The sequence below is a fragment of the Notamacropus eugenii genome, chromosome 1 (assembly GCF_028372415.1).
Source record: "Notamacropus eugenii isolate mMacEug1 chromosome 1, mMacEug1.pri_v2, whole genome shotgun sequence".
In the NCBI taxonomy this organism is placed as follows: domain Eukaryota; kingdom Metazoa; phylum Chordata; class Mammalia; order Diprotodontia; family Macropodidae; genus Notamacropus; species Notamacropus eugenii.
The window spans coordinates 137762537-137781948 of NC_092872.1; the positions used below are offsets into that span (position 1 = coordinate 137762537).

Sequence of the window (19412 nt, forward strand, 5' to 3'; positions counted from 1 at the left end):
GAAAGCAGTAACCATTAACTTGGCTGAACAACAGAAGTTAATGTATAAAGCAAGAGTAAGTGATGGGAAAGGGAGAGGAAGATCAAAACCCAAGCAGAGGTTCAATGTGCTCAAAAATAGACCTTTAGCCTTTCCAAACAATTTCCAGGTATTTAAGAGAACAGAGAAAAAATACTTTTCCAGATGGTAAGACATGCTACATATACAAAGGCTCATGAGGCATGATCCAGACCAGCACCATACTTGTAAATAAACTTCATGTGCCACAAGGGGAGGAAAACCTGTCCCTTGTCTTTCAGGTTCTCTTAATTTCTCTCCACCAAGCACTCCTCCTATAATGTCCTCTCACCACGTAATAAACTGATCAGTGTATGTCCATTAATACTCATATAGTGCTTTGATCCATTCTCTCATCTCTGTACAAAGGCTGGTCTCATTCATCCAAATCCTTTATCTATCTGTGTACCTGGAGACTTGCAACTTCCTGGCCAAATGATACCACAGATATAAAACTGAACTGTAATCAACTGCTCCCCTTATCAGCTAATTAGCAGTGGGGAGAACTGTGGATAGATACTTTTCATCTGGTGGTAACCAGTCTTCCTAGTCCTGATCTGCCAGTTTGGTCTGAAGACCTGCAAAAAAAGAGATAGCAGAATCCCGCCTTCAGTATTAAGGCTGTGACTTCCAGACCTACTGGTCATGGTCACATGTGTCTTACTGAGTAGTTTCATGAACTTCCCTTAAAGCCACATTTAGGGTAAATGACAAGACAGGCTCATTCAGGGCAAAGCCCAGAAGTGTGTTTGGCCTTTAGGTAGTGAAGCAATGGTCACTGCAACACAAACCCCTGAAGATTGCTGGACAGCCCTGAGTGATTTCTGTATGGTGAATTCCATTCTCTGTCTGCCAGGGTTTAATGGATAATTAACAGGTGGGAGGAGAAGTTAATAAAACTATTGTAATTTGGTAAGTGTGAACCACACATAATATCCTTTCCTAAAGGTCAAAACAAGCAGCTGATAAAATGGTCTTAAAGTTCAAGTCAGACACGTACAAAAGAACAATCCTGGGAAACAACAGGCCCAATCAAAGGTAACGGGTTCTCCTTCACTGGGAATTTTCAAGTGAAGGCTATATGACCATGAGCTATAGAGGGAACTTTTTTTTCAGATTATAGGTTAGGCTAGATGATCTCTGAGGTGCTTCCCAACTCTGAAGTTTTTTGATTTTTTGAAAAATAGTTCAGTTATAAACAAAGTGGACAGAAGAAAGTTTGAAGAAAACACTTGTGCCATTTCAAATAATTCAGCATGTCTGTAGACTGCTGACTGCCACCAACTACCATCTGTCTACCGGTCTGAAGAGGGGTGATTTTGTTAGATCAAAGGCATCCAAAAGAACATGAAGTTAAAAAAGCATGGAACAGACTGCAAATATTGGCTAAGGGTTCAACCCAAAGGACAGTCTTTAGGTGTGGCACCTATTGATTGCACAGACATACAGAATGAGTGCCTCTTTAGTCAATAGTGTCATCTTTAAACTTCAGGTACAGTGTGACAATAATTCTATTTGGATCCCAATATAGCTGGTGCCCATACGATGGTATTTTTCTGAAATACCAAAAACCTGTGCTGGTTTACAAGTGAAAAATAATTGTATATGAATACCATGCAAAAATGTTAATTTTTCTTTCAGTTCAAATAAAGATGTTTTATTTATTTGTATCATCTCCTCTATCTTGCTCTTTGGGAACAAGAAAACACCACTAAACGTAATAATATTCCTACCATGCCATCAGCTCTGTCTTTCCATATAAAAAGGAAATGCCACATAGCAGAGAAGGCACATTGGATTAGAAGTCAGAGGGTCCATGTTCAGACCCTGCTTCTCAGAGTGTGACATTGGTCAAGTCACTTAACCTCTCTCTTGCGTGTTTCTTTGTCTGTAAAATTAAGGATTTAGAATTCGGGGGTGGGGAATCTGCAGTCTTGCGGACACCTGTGGCCTTCTAGGTCCTCAAGTGAGGTCCTTTGACTAAATCATTTGTGGCCTAGAGGGCCACATGTGGCTACGAGACCTTAGGTTCCCCACTCCTAGTTTAGATTAAATGGTCCCTAAGGTTCTTTCTAAGGTCAGCAAGGTGGCCTGGTGGACAGAGTACTGGACCTGCAGTCAGGAAGATTTATCTTCTTGAGTTCAAATCTAGCCTCAGACAATTACTAGCTGTGTAACTCTGGGCAAGTCATTTAACCTCTGTCTGCCTCAGTTTCCTCATCTGTAAAATGAGTTGGAGAAGGAAATGGCAAACCACTCCAGTATCTGTCAAGAAAATCCCAAATGGGGTCACAAAAAGACAGACACAACTGATGCAACTAAAAGAAAAACAAACAAGATTCCTTCTAGCTTTTAGTATATTATCTGTCCTTCTACTTTATTATTTGTAGTTTGAGCATTGTTAATATTTCTCCTTAAAATCCTGACTCATAACTATCTTAACTTCTAACTGTGGCCACCTATATTTTTACAATTACCAAAAAAATGTACAACATCTTCCCACAATAAAGAGAATTTGCCAGAGTCCTCTACCAGAGGAGAAGGGCACGTGATCCCTTCATGAAAATTCACAAAGTACTTCAGAGTTTCCTAGGGTTCCACAAAGTATCAACCTAAGTTGATGTCAACTTCTCTCTCCAGGCACTAAGAATCTACAAGTTATCATCTTAAGCCATATCTTCCCTCTCTGGACACTAAGAATATGATTAGAAGCCATATTTGAGTTCTGTACAGAGCAAATTTTGGGGAGAAAATATGTTCCATGTTCAGAATAGAACCTTGGTTCAAATCTTGCCTCTGACGACTTATTTCTTTGGCAAAGTCACTTAATTTGCCTGGGCCTCAAGTTTCCTCATCTGGAGGGTGATAGGACTAGATGGTCCCTGAGGGTCCTTCTGGCTCTAGATGTATGATCCCATCATCCATATGGATATATTTGTATAGCCCTGTAGATTTTCCAGACTATTTTCACACCTATCATCTCATTTGAAGTCAGTATAGAAAGCTTTCTTATCCCTGTTTTACAAGATGGTGTCTTGTTTAAGGACTTTCTGTTGGTTCCTATTAGAGCCAGGACTCAAGTACGGCAGATGCCCAATTCATTTCCCCTGTACTCACTGATGGGGTCTTACCAGCAAATGAAAGCTGATTCTTAAATTTTCAGTGCATTTTCACTTAGAAAATAAGGAAACGCTGTAAGCCAGGGCTTGATTTTTTTGTTTTGTTGACTTAAAGTGGTGAAGGAAAACGATGTTAATAATGTAGATTAAAGTGAAAAGTGTCCTGTGAACATATTTTCTAGAGAACTGGTTGTAATGGGTACATTCACATATGTGAATTCACACACGTGGCTGTATCGCTTTTTTACACATCCTAAAATTTTTAGTGTAGCTTTAAGCAGTGAAAACTCTTAAAAGCGTAAAACTACACTAAGATATTTAGGATACTCTGTAGAGCTGGCAATAAAATAAGGCAGAGATGAAATAGCTGCAGCTTTGGGCTTTGAGCTTTTCCTTATTGCCTCTGCTTATTAATGCCCCTATCTCTGATTCTGCGCTTCTGCCTTTGGGACTAGCTCAGTGCTTCCTATCTGAGCTGCCTCCCTGGACTTGACCCAGTATAGGCTGTAAGATCATAGAATGATACAGTTAAAGCTGGAAAGGACCCTAGAGATCAGGTAGTCTGATCCCCTTCATTTTGCACATGAAGAAAAGGAAGTTCAGGAAGGTACATTTAGTTTGCCTCACTGGACGAACTACAGGTCCTGGTTCTTCCTAGCTCACCCTGATTTCCTTGCTGTGGCTTATGGCCCATTGTTCCTGTGCCTCCCACAACTGTTACAGAAATTCTATGTGATAACAAATCAGTCTCCTGCCTACCTAACCCCCTAATAATCTAGAAGATAAAGACAGCTTCCAAACTAACCTCACTGAAATTCATTCACTGCAAGAATCTGGAAGCACAGGGGAAAGTGTTTGGGGCAATTGAGAAACCAAGATGTTAGAATGTTTTGGGAAAAGAAAAGTAACTGGATCATGAACCTTAATTTTTTTTTTGATAACTCTATTTCAATATAATTGGGATTTTCTTGGTAATCCTATTATTTTACACATATAAAAATATTCTGAGAAGGGGATCGTAGCTTTATCTGATTTCCAAAAGGGTTCATGATACAAAAAAGTTTTCCCTGGTCTAGATAGATGGACAGATATAGATATATAGAGACTGAGAGTATGTTTATTAAGTACTTACTCTGTGTAAGGTATCGTATTCTTCATAGATCTTACAGACATGTACTCAAATGCTGCTTTCTCCACAATGACCCTCAAGGATGACCACATAGTGCTAATATTATAAAAGGTATTCATGCTTCAAGAAAGGGACTGGATGTAGTGTAATGAGAGTTAAAGATCTTCCTCACCCATTAATGGGCCTGCTCATTAAAGGAAACTTGATTAGGGGAAGCCCACACCTTTTGTTAATTTCTAATGAGGCACTGGTTCTCAAGAGTTGTGATGCCCTCTGACTCTGAAAAGTATATAAATACTCTGAGGTGAGGTTTTACTTTTGGGCTTAGTTTTTGGAAGAAGGTTTGCGTGCCAGATGAGACTCTGGGAAGCTGCTAAGGAGTTGCCCAACTTTGAAAACTTAGGTGTTGGTGCTTCTCTCTCTGTTAACTATGTATGGATGGTCAGACAGTTGGATCTGTCTATTATCTGTGATGTATGTATGCTTATGTTAGACAGCTGGAAGCCTTGTCTGTTGGTCTTTATTTCTCTGTATTTTCTCTGAAGTTCAGGGTGTTGACTTTTTATCCTGAATGAAGTGAATGATATATGTGCTTGATTAAAGTGATTGTTGACACCTCAAAAGTTTCTTTCCTTTTAGAAAAGCCGATCTAAGAACCTGTATAGCAGGCCTTCCTGTGTATGATGGGGTGCTTGCTTTTACACTGAACTACAAGCCCTCTCAAGTTCCTACCAACTTTAAAAGACTACAGTTTCTTGACTAGACTAAACCTGTAGTCACTGTGGTTGTTCAGTCATGTCTGACTCTCCATGAAACCATGACAAGGATACTGGAGCGTTTTGTCATTTCCTTCTGCAGCTCATTTTACAGATGAGGAAACTGAGGCAAACAGCTTTAAGTGACTTGCCCAGAGTCACACAGGTAGTAAGTGTCTGAGGACAGATTTGAACAAAGGAAGATGAGTTTTCCTGGTTGCCAATCCAGTGCTCTATGCACTGGATGCCCTGTCCCCACCTAAAGTTCCTGGGGGAATTGAGCTTATCTGCCTTGGACTAAGCCTAGTGATACAAATAAAAACAAACAAGACAGTCCCCACCTTCAGAAAGTTTATATTCCAATGAGAGAAGAAAACGCATAATAGGAAGCTGAAGAGGGAGATGGTTAGATATGTTGGATATGTCACAAATATGCTCTAAAGGTCTGGAATTGGACAAGAGAAAGCCAAAACTGGCCTATCAAAGCCCAGCATGGTTCTAAGGGTGGAATCCAATTTTCCCATCTAGTCATGGAATTGCAGATTCTTAGAGTACAGATTAACTTCAGAGTCATGCAGTGCAATCACTTTCCTGAAGCATGACTCTCCTCTGTAACATCCCCAGCAAGTGGTCATCCTTGGAAGTGTTTGTGAGAACAGCACTTAATTACCTAAGTATAAACTCTGTGAGGGCAAGGGTCACGCCCTATCTCAACTGTGTTCTTCCCTGAATGCCTGGCACAGAGCTCCGCACATGGCAGTTCATTGTTCCCATGTCTTGCCCCTGTTCTTCTCTTAGGCGGTTTATCTTTTTAATGTATTTGTTGGAAGTAGAGAATGCATTTATGCACTGAAAAAACCACTTCAGACTCATTTAGAATCTTTCATTCTCTTTGCAGAAGCTTCATTGTAATGACGGATGGTGTTCTCCAGCAACCCGGCTCATCTGGGATCTGGTTCTGATTTGAAAGTTTGGAATGCAAATATTTTAAAGTGTCGCAACCCATGAACTTTGAAAAACACCTATGTTATCTCTGGGACCACAGAGGCTCTACGGTATCCGAGAAATGCCAGGATGCTTTATACAAAAGTGGAAATAAGGGGAAATTAAGGTGATTTCAAAGCTTCCCACAGGCCCGTGTGTGTGTGGCTGTGTCATAGAGGTGACACTGAAAAAAAGCACTGAAGCACTAGACTTGGAAATGAAATTGGAACCTGTCTGTCCTCATTCAGACAATTATTAGCCACAGAACCATAAGCAAGTCACTGAGTCTCCATTTTCTCATTTGTAAAATAATGCTAATAAAAGTTGAAATATATACTCACAAGGTTGTTATGAGAATGAAATGAGATAATCTGTGTAAAATGGTTTGTAAACTTTAAAATGTTATATAAATGTTAGTTGCTATGATGATGATCCTAGGATCTCAGTTTCTGGAAGGGACCTCAGAGGGCATTTAGATCAACTTCCACATTTTACAGAGTACAATTTAAGGCCTGGAAAGAGGGAGTGATTTCTTTTGTTTTTGTCTAGAAGCAAACCTTAGAGTCCTTTTAGTTCAATCTTTCATTTTAAACATAAGGAAACTGAGGTCCATGGAGGTTAAGTGACTTACGCAAGGTCACACAGGCAGTATCAGATGTAGGATTTGAACTCATGTCCTCTGATTATGGAACCATTGTCCTTTCCTCTGTAACATGATGATGATGATGATGGTGGTGGTGGTGATGATGATGGTGATAAAGTCATTGTCAGTGATGGAAAAGAGTTTGTCAAGATGGGGTAAAACCAACAGAATTGGAGAAGCCTAGTAGATACCACTGGTCTAGGTAGATATGAGGTAGAGTTTGGGGAAGTTAGCTAAGGTAGGGAGAATGACGCAGGTGCCCTAGTTCTAGGAAGACAGGTGCCAGAATCTTTAAGATCAGAGAATCAACAAGATGGGCATCAGAAAGCAGGAACAGTGAGGTAGAGAGGCTCTTTGCTCCGTGGTGATCATGGTCAGGAAGAGGGCAGAAGACCTTTCCCCAACTGAGACAATGACAGAGACAATACAGTCTGTCAGAGACTGTATAGCCTGGCTGGCTATGAAAACCTAACAGATAGGCTTTGAGAGTCCAACATCAAGATTATGGCCCGGTGTTCCATCATTCTTCTTTCTGTGTCATTCTGTTGGATCTGTAACTGGTCGTTGGTATGGGGGTGTGGAGTGGGATGGGGAGTGGCACATACCTAAAAATAAGCTCGATTCAAAGACAAGCAAGAAGTCTAGACAATGATCATGATGACTCACATTTGCATAATGTTTTAAGAATTAAAAAATATTTTCCTTACAACAATCCTATGAAGTAAAGTAATTTTTTTTTCTGGACCTGTAAATTCATGATGTAGTGCATTTTAAATGAGGAATTTCCTCTAGCTATACAGATTAGCACCTTGTCTGAAAATTATAGTCCCAGAAGAATGCCTGGGGATTTTCCAAGGCCTAAGTAATCAGTATGTGTAGAGGTGGGACTTCCTGGCGCTGAGGCCAGCTCTTTAATTACAACTCCCTGCTGCCTGTCAGCTTCAGTATCAATACCAGGTTTTCTCCCCATTAGACCAGTGAGCTCCTTGAAGCAGACCTCTCTTTTAACCTTTCTTTGTAACCACAGTGCTTGGCACAGTGCCTGGCACAGTGCCTAGCACATTTTGTTTAGCTTTGTCTGACTCTCTGTGACCCTGTTTGGGATTTTCTTGGTAGACACTGGAGTGGTTTGCCATTTTCTTTTCCAGCTCATTTTACAGAGAAGGAAATTGAGGCAAACAGGATCAAGTGATTTGTGCAGGGTCCCACCGCTAGTTTCTGAGGCCAGATTTGAAACTCAAGAAGATGAGTTCTCCAGGCCCAGAACTCTATCCTGCTGCACCACCTAACTGCTCTTGCCTGGCACAGAGTAGGAACGTAATAAATATTTCTTGACCAACTGACTATTAAGCAATTCTGATAGAATGAGAAGGCAGGAAAACTTGGTCCAGAGGACTCATACATAGACTGTCAGATTGATTCCAAGTACTTTTAGTACTGTAAGGGACCCCTGGAAGGTCTGATCTTTGTGACCCTGAGCATTTCACCCCACCTCTGAGGGTCTTAGTTTCCTCATCTGTAAAATGAAGATGGACTGGTTGATTTCCAAAGCCCCTTATCACTCCAAAATCTGAAATATTTAGTACTCAGCTGTGTTTGACCTTCGTTTTCGAAGAAGATCATGACATCAGAGAAATGATGACATGATTTGCACTTGACTTGGCTTTGAGTGAGGGAGGGCTGTGCAGGTCACCAACCTCACTTTCTTCTCCTGAGCCATGTGGGTCCAGTGACCAGATATTCATCAGGATACAGTGGGAGACTAGATTGGCCTTTTCAAGTACTCACTTAGAGAGAGGTAACACCCACTGAGTGAACACGCCTCTTTAAGAAGTAGTCAGGGAATGGCCCTTTTAATGAACAAAAGAAAAATAATTAAATCAACACACACTGTTATTAGTTACTACTCTAGGCCAACCATTAAGTGGAGCTTGGGCAGGGACCTATTGTTGAGGAAGAAAGGAAGGAAGGAAGGGAGGGAAGAGAGGGAGGAAGGGAGGGAGGAAGGAAGGAAGGACATCTAGCCAGTAAACCCCAAAGCCCCAAAGGAAGGGGAGAGGGAAGCAGAAAGGAGAGCATGAGCTGGGTTACCCAACTAACTTAACTAAATGAAGCGATTAACAAAGACAGGAGGCAGCAGGATAGAAAGGAACAAAAATGGAGCTGACTCTGGCTCCCATTAATTGTGTGATCTTGGGTGAATCTCTTCCCCTTTATGGACTTCATTTTCCTCATTTGTCTCTGAGGATTTTGAACAAGAGAATTTCCTCAGAATCTTTTCAGCTCTGGCAGTCTGGTCTTCTGGATTTGTTTTCGGTAGTTCCTTCCCAAATCTACTAAGAAGAAAAATGAAAGTCCTTTGTGTCAAGAGTAGCGAAGAATGAGTTGGAAATCCTTGGAGTAAATATTTGAGGAAAATATATAGAGGAAGAGGAAGGTGGCCACCAGGTCCTAATTTATCTGATTTTGTGGCATTGGACTCCAAGTTTTGTTGTGGTTGTGTGTACTTCATTCTAGAAGAAGACCAATGACCTTGTGAGGGTGAGGGTGATGTCTAGACCTGCCTGTGAATTGAATTTAAGTGAGGCAGAGCTGTACACAGTCATTGGCCTCACCCCAACTTTAAAAATATAGTCATTCCATTAATAAACATTCATTAAATGCCTACTGTGGTTCTGTGCTATCCCTGTTCTCAAGGAACTCCAGTCTAATGCAAGAGACAACAGGTAAACAACTACATACAAACAAGATATGTACATGATAAATTGGAAATAATCAATAGAGGTAAGACATTAGCATTAAGGGGAATAGGGAGAGGCTTCCTTTGAAGGAGAGAGTTTAGCTGAGGCTTGAAAGAAGCCAGGGAAGCCAAGAGGCAGAGATGAGACAGCAGAGAATTTCATGCATGAGAGAAATAAAGGAAATACATGATAATAGCAAGAGCCTCTAATGTCGAGAATGGTTCATAGAGAAAGACGGTACAATATCCTAGTCGCTGCTGAGATGGACTGTTTAATCAAGACTGCCTTCTTCTGCAAAGATTCACTCTGTTGATGAAGAGGCTGGCAAACACTATCCTAATCCCTTAGTGGGCCTCCAGAGAGCAGCTGTAGGAGTTAGAGAATGAAAAGAAAACAGCAAACATAAGCCCTGCATGACTATTTACATGGAATTCTTCCTGAAGGAAGGAAGGATCAATCGATTAAGTATGTATCCACTGAGGTAGTGCCACAGCACAATCACTAGGCATGCTGGGGTATGTGTGCCTCACTTATCCAGATGTAGCTTACCAGGTAACCTCAGCTCTCCAGAACATGAGAAAGAAACAAGAAGGAAATAAAAATGCCCCTGTCTGTATGAGCTTGGCCAGATCCTTTAATCTTTCCGAGCCTCTGTTACTTAATTTGTAAAAATGAAGTAGTCAGTCAACAAGTGTTTCATAAATCCCTAATATGCGCCAGGCACTGTGCTAAGTACTAAGGAGACAAAAAAAAAAAACAAGCTATGCTTGCTTTCAAGGATCTCACAGTCTAGAGAAGATATCAGGCAAACAACTGTGTACAAATAAGATTTTTGTTGTGGTTATAATTCTGTCTTTTCAGTCATGTCGGACTTTTCCTGAACCTATTTAGGTTTTTCTTGCCAAAGGTACTGGAGTGGCCTGCCATTTCCCTCTCCAGTTTATTTTACAGGTGAGGAAACTGAGGCAAATGGGGTTAAGTGACTTGCTCAGAGTTACAAAGCTAGTAAGTGTCTGAGACTAGATTCGACCTCAAGTCTTTCTGCCTCGTGGCCTGGTTCTCTATCCACTGTGCCATGTAGCTACCCCACAAACAATATGATAAATTGGGAGTATGCTTAGAGTGAAGGCATCAAAATTAAGGTGGACTGGGAAAGGCTTCTTACAGAAACTGGGAATTTAGCTCGAACTTGAAGGAGGCCAGGGCATCCAGACAGCAGAGGTGAGGAGGGAGAGGATCGTAGGCTCTGAGGATGGCCAATGAAAATGCTCAGTTGGGAGATAGACTTTTTGTCTTTGAGGACCATTAAGAAGGCAAGTGTTACTGGACTGAAAAGTACAGAGTGGAGTGCAAGAAGGCTGGAAAGGTAGGAAGGGGTCAGGTGCTGTTTTGAAAGGCAAATAGAGAATTTTATATTGGATCTTGGAGGTAACAGGAAATCACTGGAATTTAATGAGTGGGGTTAAGGTGATATGGACAGATATGTACTTTAGGAAGATCAATTTTATAGCTGAGTGAGGTTGGACTGGGCGGTGGCTAGAAACCCTACAGCTCTGACGCCATTGCTGCTGGGCAACCAAAATTAATGATGCAAAGTCCATGCAGTAAAGATCACATTGTCAATCAATATTCGTTAGAAGCCTTGTTGATCCCATTTCACACAAAATTGTGACAGGTTTGGTTTTCTGTTTTCCTAACCCATGGCAGGTTAGATGAAGCAGTTTTGAAGTAAAGAGATGGTCTGCTAGATTTGAGCACAGTGACAATGGCAGGAAATGACAAGCTTGACCTCAAAGGGAGGAAACAGAAAAGCTGTAAAAAGCAGATGCAAGTATTAAAAAAAAATATAGTAGGGAGGAGTTAGAGTAGGAATGAACTTATTAATTTCAACCCCTGAGGACCTGATTGCAATATACAATAATTGATGTTTTTAATGGTACCCTTATGCTATCACAAAGAGGTTAAACAGTTTTTACTCTATTTAAGAAGGCAGGGAAGTATGTGTGAAATTTCTAAATGTTTCCATCCAAAATGATTAAAATTAAAGAAAAAGTTTGATCTTAAGGAACAAGCTTTAGTGATTTGAAAATTCAATTTTGTGGAAGTTCCCTTCAAAAAAAAGAGTGGGGTAAAGGAGATGTCACTGTATAAAGTTTGCTGCCTCTCCCTCAAGAAATGAATTAACAAACACATTGATAAAATATAATAAAGCACTAAATTAAGTGGTACAAGCTATAAAGACTGAAGGAATAGAGCAGGAAAGCCTAATGAAAAGGGATTTGTGGGCCAAGGAAAGTTTCATGGAGGATGGTATATCCGTCTGTTCATGTAACTGCTCTTGTTAAAAGCCTTCCCTGCCTCCCTATTTGCTCTAGAATGAAATAAGAACTTTTTACCCTGACATTTAAAGTTCTACAGACATGGTTCCAATCTCCCTTTCTAGCTTTTTTTCATATATATTATTCCCCTTCAGATGAGGAACAGAAGCAAACAGGATTAAGTGGCTTGCCCAGGGTCACACAGCTAGTAAGTCTTTGAGGCTGGATTTGAACTCAAGTCTTCCTGACTCCAGGTCCAGAGTGCTATCCATTGTGCCACCTTGCTGCTGGCACCTACACTGTGCCTCTTTCAGATTTCTGTCTGTTCAAATTCACAAATCTTTTGTGAAAATCTTCCTTGTTTCCCTTAACTGAAAATGACTTCTTCCTCCTCAACTGTTCCTGAGCTCTCCTTTGAATTCAACACATAATTATAAAGAACCTAGTAGTATGAGTAAAGGGTAATTTGCTGGGCTAACAAAACCAAAAATGAAATAGTTCCTACCCTCAAGGAGCTTTGATTCCATGGGGTGAATACAATATGTACAGAGAGAAATAAATCCAGGAATACTTAAAGAAGTAGAAAGAGCACCCACAAACTACCCCTCTCACACTCTACCTTGGTTGGCACAGTGGATAGAATGCTGGACCTGGAGTTAGAACGTGCCAGACCACATCCTGCCTGTAGGAAACTTCCTACTTGTATGACCCTAAGCAAGTCACTTAGCCACTGTCTACCTCAGTTTCCTCATCTGTAAAATAGGGATAATAAAAATGCCTACCTTGAAGGGTTCTTATGAGGATAAAATGAAGTATCTACAAAATGATTTGCAAATCTTAAAGAAACATGTAAACATTACTTTTTAAAAATCATCATTCCTATTAGATTGTAAGCCTCTTGAGGATAAGAACCGTATCTTTTTTATCTTTGTATTCTCAGGGTCTAGCATAGTAAATTGCACATAGGAGATGCATAATATTTGAACTGAGGTAGAACTTGAAAGAAGGGTGGAATGTCAATAGGCAGAATAGAAAGAGAATGAATTACATCAGTTAATATGTTCAAGAAAAAAATAACAGTTTAATCTGAGTGAGAAGAAAGAAATTCGAGTTTTATTGATTTTATTATCCTTTTCCTGGAGGAATAGACAGAAATGGTAAAACATTTCTTGGACATTTATGAAATATTTATTTTAAGGCCTTTCTGTCACTAAGTAATATACCAGGCTTTCTATACAGAGATGCTATTACTGACATACTCTGGAAGAAAAGGAAACCACACTTTAAGTGAAAAGACATGGTATTCCAAGCCCTAGCTCTGATGCTAACCACTTGGGCAATGCGTCAGCTTCTTTGGCTTTAGTTTCCTTAACCATAAAATAGGAATAATAATCCAATCCCACAGGATGTTTGTGATGACACAAATGAGAAGTTATGATTATCTAAGTTGTTTTTATTTAATAGTTAATATTTATGTAGCACCTGAAAGTTTGCAAAGTGCTTTACAAATATTCTCTTATGTAACAGTGACGGTTCTGATGAGAGCTGTCCAGGCTCTCCAGCCCAATCCTCCTCATGACCACATTTTTAGGAGAGAGGAGGTTGTGAAACGTTCTGAACTAGACTAATTGGCCCATGACCAGCTGGAGCCTCCAACCTTGGCCTCACCGGCAGCAGGTTCTTATTGGGTTAATTCAATTACTCACCACTCCCTGTACATCCCTTGATATCTTTCCACATCTGTAACTTTACTCATTCTGTTCTACTACTCCCTTCCATGCCGATCAAAATCCTACCCATTCCACTGTGGGAAAGTGCAGCATCCTTTTAATGACCCTGAAACAAAGCCCTACATTTTAAATATTAATAGTCTTCTTTCCACTGATACTGAGTGGTTACAAGTCCCAGAACGCTATAGTATCAGAATTAATGTTGGTAGCCCCCGGTAGGTGAATGGAGAGGTGTGTGGGACTGCAAGACCAGGCCATAGCATAACACGAACAAAGAATTTCAGAGGAGAAGCAGTGAGTGTATAAGATAGCATCAGAATGATATATGGCTGGAGATGGAGGGAAACTGGTCATACGGTGAGAGTGTGGGATAACTATGGACAACTTGTTTGTTTCCTGCTATCCAACATCCTTCAAGGTAGGCAGACAACAAGGAAGGAAGGAAGGGAAGGAAAGAATAAAAAAAAGGAAGGAACTAAGGAAGGAGGCGTTTTTAATAATATTGGCACTACCTAGTTCATGAGATACCTGAGCCTCAGAGTGGTTACATGGCTTTTGTTCAAGGTCATGCAGCTATTAAAGTCCATTTTAGAAGGATAAATATAAGGAAAGCACAATATAAACCTGGAAGTCCTATATGAAAGCAAATTATTATTAGGGATAAGGACTAGGTATGGGATTTCATTGGCATACCTTATGGGTAGAGGAAACTCTCTATCAATGCAGGTTAGCTGCTTCTTTGCAACTTAGTCTTAGAGGGTTGCCAAGAGTGCTGAGAGGGTAAGTGATTTGCCCAAGGTCAAGGCAAATCCAATCAACAAATGTTAAGTACCTATTATGTACCAGGTATTGTGTTCTGTGCAGGGAACATAGTATGTGTTAGAGGCAAGATTTAAAGGTCCTTTCTGGCTCCAAGGCCAACTCTCTATCCACTATGCCATGTTGACTTTCAGTCGATGAATATCGGTCAGTGAATAGCATATTACTATCTCCATTATATAGCTGATACTCTCTAGTCTACGGATTATATCTTCAGTATTTCCCTTGTTCAGGAAAGGAATTTGAGAATGCTGGACTTGAGAATCACCAAATAATATCACAAAAATGGAAACTGATTATTGTCTGACAAGAAACATCTGTCTACTTATGTGGGAGTTATCTCTCCATCAGCTATCTGTCAGGCAGTCAACTTATTATAGCAAAGAGAAACTTCAATAACAAACTAGAAGGAAGAATTAAGATGAGGTGATATGGCTTGCAATTGCTACGATTCCAATTTGACCTATTTGAACAAGCTGTTGATGCTGAAAGACGGGATGTAGATAAACGGGCAGACATCTACACAGACTATCACCATTTCCTAAGGAAACTAGACTAGGACAAATCAATTCCACAATGAGCCTCAAAGAGCATAGAAACTGCATTGGATCAGCAAAGGCTTAATCTCTTTGCCAAGTGGAACGATATGGCCACTAAAGGTAGTATCAATTTAAAATAGAAATCTCACAGAGGAGCATCGTGGAAGATTAGGAAAAGCAAGTTTACAAAAAGTTTGTAGAGACCCTTTAGGGAAATTGCATAGTTTTTAAAATGACCACTGACCTCTTGTTGAAACAAATGCCCATATTTTTAACATAGATATTCTTTTCCCCATGATGTTATATAGCTGGAAGGAAGGCCACAGTCTTCTGAAAACATTATATTCCTCTTATTCAGTGACCTGAATGGTCTGTATGTCATGGAATACCATAGCCTCTGAAGTATTAAAGTCTCTAGTCATCCAATGGTCATAGGGAAGCATGAGGTAGGGCATGACTGATTAGGCTATTTGCTATTGATCAGTCATGTAAGACTCTTTGTGACTCCAGTTTAGGTTTTTCTTGCCAAGATACTAGAGTATCTTGGCCATTTCTTTCTCCAGCTCATTTTACAGATGAGGAAACTGAGGGAAATAAGGTTAAGTGGCTTTCCCAGGGTCACATAACTAGTGTCTGAGGTCAGATTTGAACTCAGCAAGATGAGTCTTCCTAATTCCCAATCCAGTGAGCTATCTAGCTGCCTTCTATATATAATATGATATAATCTAATAATCTAATATGTAATAATATAAAAATATAATATAATACATAACAATAATAATATATGAAATATATATACAATATATAATAATATAACAATAACTATGGCCTAATATAGCTATTAGATTATAGCCTAATACTAAGAAAGAATTTTACAGGAGAAGCGTCAGAATGATACTTACCAGAAACATAGCATCAGAGTGAGTGGTCAGAAAAGAAGGCAGATCATTTATGTAGTGAGAGTGCCAAGTAATCATGGCCAGCCTGTCATACAAGGTCAAGAGAACCTCTAGCATGTTGGATGGACTCCCAGGGCAGGATTTATCAGAGGACATAGAGACAAGTGTTACATTAGATGAGAAAGTACATTGAATTTGAAGTTGGAGGACTTGGGTTCAAATTCTGGTGCTATTATTTGTATGACCTTGGGCCTGAATTGAATGTCTCTGGATCTCAGTTTCCTCGCATGTAGCGGCCTAGATTAGAAATCTCTTAGTTCCTTATGACTTCTAAACCTATAGACCTATGAGTTCCCATGGATGACATTACAGGCCCATTGAAGGATTAAGGCATATAACAGAAAGCTGAGTCACAGAATGATTAATTCTCACACTTGTCTGGGGTCAGGTTAGAACCCAGGTTTCCTAGCTCCTCATACAGCATTCAGAGGGGACAGGCTAGGAAAATGCCCACTTTTTATTCCCCCTGCATACTCTTTCCCTCTGTTTATCAACTAAGTACAAACTGAATTTCATTAGAGTCCACAACCTGTTTTCTTTTAGGGTACACATTTATGTATCTTGGTTCCCAAATATGACTTTTTGCCCTAGAACAAGGTGCTCAGAAAATGCCCTCAGGGAACTTGATGACTTAACTTTACCAAGGAATTTTAGACAGAGAAGATTTACAGGAAACAGTTTAGCAATTTTGGGTGTGTTCTGCCTTTCTCTGAAAAGGAGATAAAATGCCTATGAGAACACAGTAAGTACCAAAACAGTGAATGAGGAAGTGTAACTAATGAACCATAAACTCAGCTGAAAAGCTTCTTGTATTGGGAGCCAGAGACTCTATCAGAAGCTGCCACTGTAAAGAAATGGGGGTTGCAGTGGTTCAACATTCTGGCAGCTCACTGATCTTGAAAAAAAAAGTGTGACCTTGGACCTTTCCCTTCTCTGAGCCTCAGCTGCCACATGTGTGTAATGAGGTACTTGGGCCAGATCAGAGGTTTTGAACATGGGCTCTATGAACTTGGTTTAGACTGGGAGCTTTTTGAGGGCAGAGATTATCTTTTTACTTTTTTGTATCCTTAGCACTCAATATGGTGCTTGGCACATAGTGCTTAATAAATGCTTGTTGGTGACTTACATTTTTTTTTGGTAACTAACTCATTATAATTGTTTTTCATTGGAATCCTCTAGGTTTTATTTTATGCATTTAAAAGCGTTTAAGGGTTCCATGGACTTTACTGGTCTGTCAGATGGGTCTGTCACACAAAAAGTCGTTAAGAACTCCTGGATGGTCCCTGAGGTCTCTTCTGGGTCTGATGTTTGGTTACCAAAATGCAGCTACATTTGTACTTATCAGAAAAGGAAACAGGAGCAGCTACCAACTTCTCTGTGTTGACCCTGGGATGCCTCCCTGAACTGTTAGCATGCTTGGGGGCTATTATCTATGTTTTTGTGCTTCTCAAGAAGGAGAACTGTGAATACTGTGGGTTTTGTCAACCAATCTAGGCCTGCGGAGGTATTTTGCTAAGTGGACGTTAAAAGGACTTACCCAACCTGGGCAGTGGTTTATGGTTTTCTGAGTAGAAAACCTTTTTTCCTCAGTATGGTCAGCAGAAGTTTTAGAAAGGAGAACATCGGGCATAAAGGATGGGAATAGATTTTTGGACAAGTTTCAGTTTCCTGTAACTGGAAATAGTTAGAGACAGTGTTGTCATCTCATCAGGTATTGTTCCAAGACTTAACACGTTCCTCACTGAAATCTGGGTCTAGGAACTGCTTTTTGAAAAGGAGTGAAACATGGGAAGACTTGTATGAACTGATGCCAAGTGAAGTAAGCAGAATCAGGAGAGCAACATACACAGTGACTACTCTGATACAGATAAAACAAAAAAAGGAAACAACTCAGAATAAATGCCAGGACCGCTTACTGTGGGGCAGGCTTGGCTCAGGCCAGCACCATATCAGTTCAGGTTTGATTTGGGGACAAAAATGAGGCACTTGTAGGTCATCACATTATTAACAAAAGGAGGTTTTCTAAGCCTGAACTAGAAAAGATTTTCAACAAGGATTCAATGGCACTTAGCTGGGGTGCCTTGACCCTTGTTCTCCCTGCCCTACTTTCCCCAGTCTCCATATAAAAACATGTCTGGTCATTAGGGCTGGGTGTAGTCTTGAGGTATCCACCAAGATTTAAAGCTCTAGAACTCACTATGGATAGGCTTTTCTTTTTATGTCCTTAGGTGATCAGGAGGCTATACCATTACTGTCATACTACCAGAAAGTTGCATCAGGAGAGGCACAGTTTAAATCCACTTGTGGTCAGTTAAAGTCTTCGAAGCCTTAAAGAAAAATGAACCCCACTCATGCTGTGAATAGAAAGGGTTTGGGGGTGGAAAAGGGGAAAACCCTCTGTAGATACTGGTGCTATTACAGTCAATATCAAATCCAGAGGTTGGATAACGTGGTAGATACTATTGCTGTGATGACTGGTTTTGCTTGACAATTTTTCTTGGTTATAATTGAAGGTTCTGATGAGAGGGACTGATTGTGATGTAAGGAAAATAGAGACATTCATATTTTTAAAAATGGTTTTTATGGAAACTAGATAGATCTAGTTGGGAAAGGATAAGCACAAGTTGGTGTACTTAAAGGAAAAAACCCACTACTATAAATGTCAGGTGGAGAAAAACTGGTTTGGCATAAACCCAGCAGAAAAAGACTTAACATTACAGCCAAATAGTGATTGAAGTATGGTAACCTAAACTAAACAGAATACGCTCAAAATTGTATAGAGAAGCTAGAAAGAAAGGCAGAAAAGAGCCCTAAATTTCAAAGTAGCTCTTATAGTCATAAAATGTTATAGATGGAATATATATTTGCACATGTATACACACACACACATATATACACACACATACACATATATATGTCATCTAGCCCAATCCTTTCATTTTACAGATGAAGAAACTGAGGAACAGGGAAGTGAAGTGAGCTAGGTATTCAAGGTTACTTGGCTGAGAGAAATGATTATTAAATAACAAAGGATTGGGGAGATTCCGGACCTCTCCCAGGAATTTATCCCATCTAGACAATCTTATCTAGGTGGAACTGTTGCCTCTCCCAACTAGAAAACCTTACAAAGAATTTAATCTAAGGTGAATTCCAGACCATTGTGTTCCTCTCTGGCAGGTTTGGCAGGAGGGTAGATCCTTTGTCCAGACTGCTCAAGGCTGGTGGTGATTTGGAAGTAAATGACATAATAAAACTCACATCCCCTTATTCTTCTCATTAATTGTTCTCCAATCAGAGTCCCTTGCCACCTTCAGGAACACTCCCTCTTCCAAGGACAAATAAGCATTGAGTGGGTTCCATGGGGGATCTCGAGAGTGCCACTGAACCCTTTTATTAGTGATATGCTAGCATGATTAATTACCCAGAAACTATATCTCTTGAACTTTTTATATATCCCATAGCTAGTTTGCTTCCTTTTTAGAAAAAAAGGAAATAGTATGATGTTAGATAGGTCCTTTAAAGAGAGGTTGGAAGAACAAGATTGCCTCAAGTCCCATGATTCTTGCTGCCTGCTCTCCCGTATGTGATGTCCAGGATCTATGCTGCAGCCCCTGACTTG

The 19412-nt window shown here is 40.1% G+C and overlaps 1 protein-coding gene and 1 long non-coding RNA gene across 3 annotated transcripts in view; one reads left to right on the top strand and one right to left on the bottom strand.

The window, feature by feature from the left end:
- LOC140507763 (uncharacterized) overlaps positions 1-6387 on the top strand; it is a 35034-nt gene extending 28647 nt beyond the window's left edge. The window contains exon 3 of the long non-coding RNA XR_011968283.1: positions 5959-6387. This is a non-coding gene — a long non-coding RNA (uncharacterized lncRNA). The remainder of the gene's footprint in view (positions 1-5958) is intronic.
- The window catches only part of LIPC (lipase C, hepatic type), a 233094-nt gene that overhangs the window by 75140 nt on the left and 138542 nt on the right, over positions 1-19412 (bottom strand). The window lies entirely within an intron of this gene.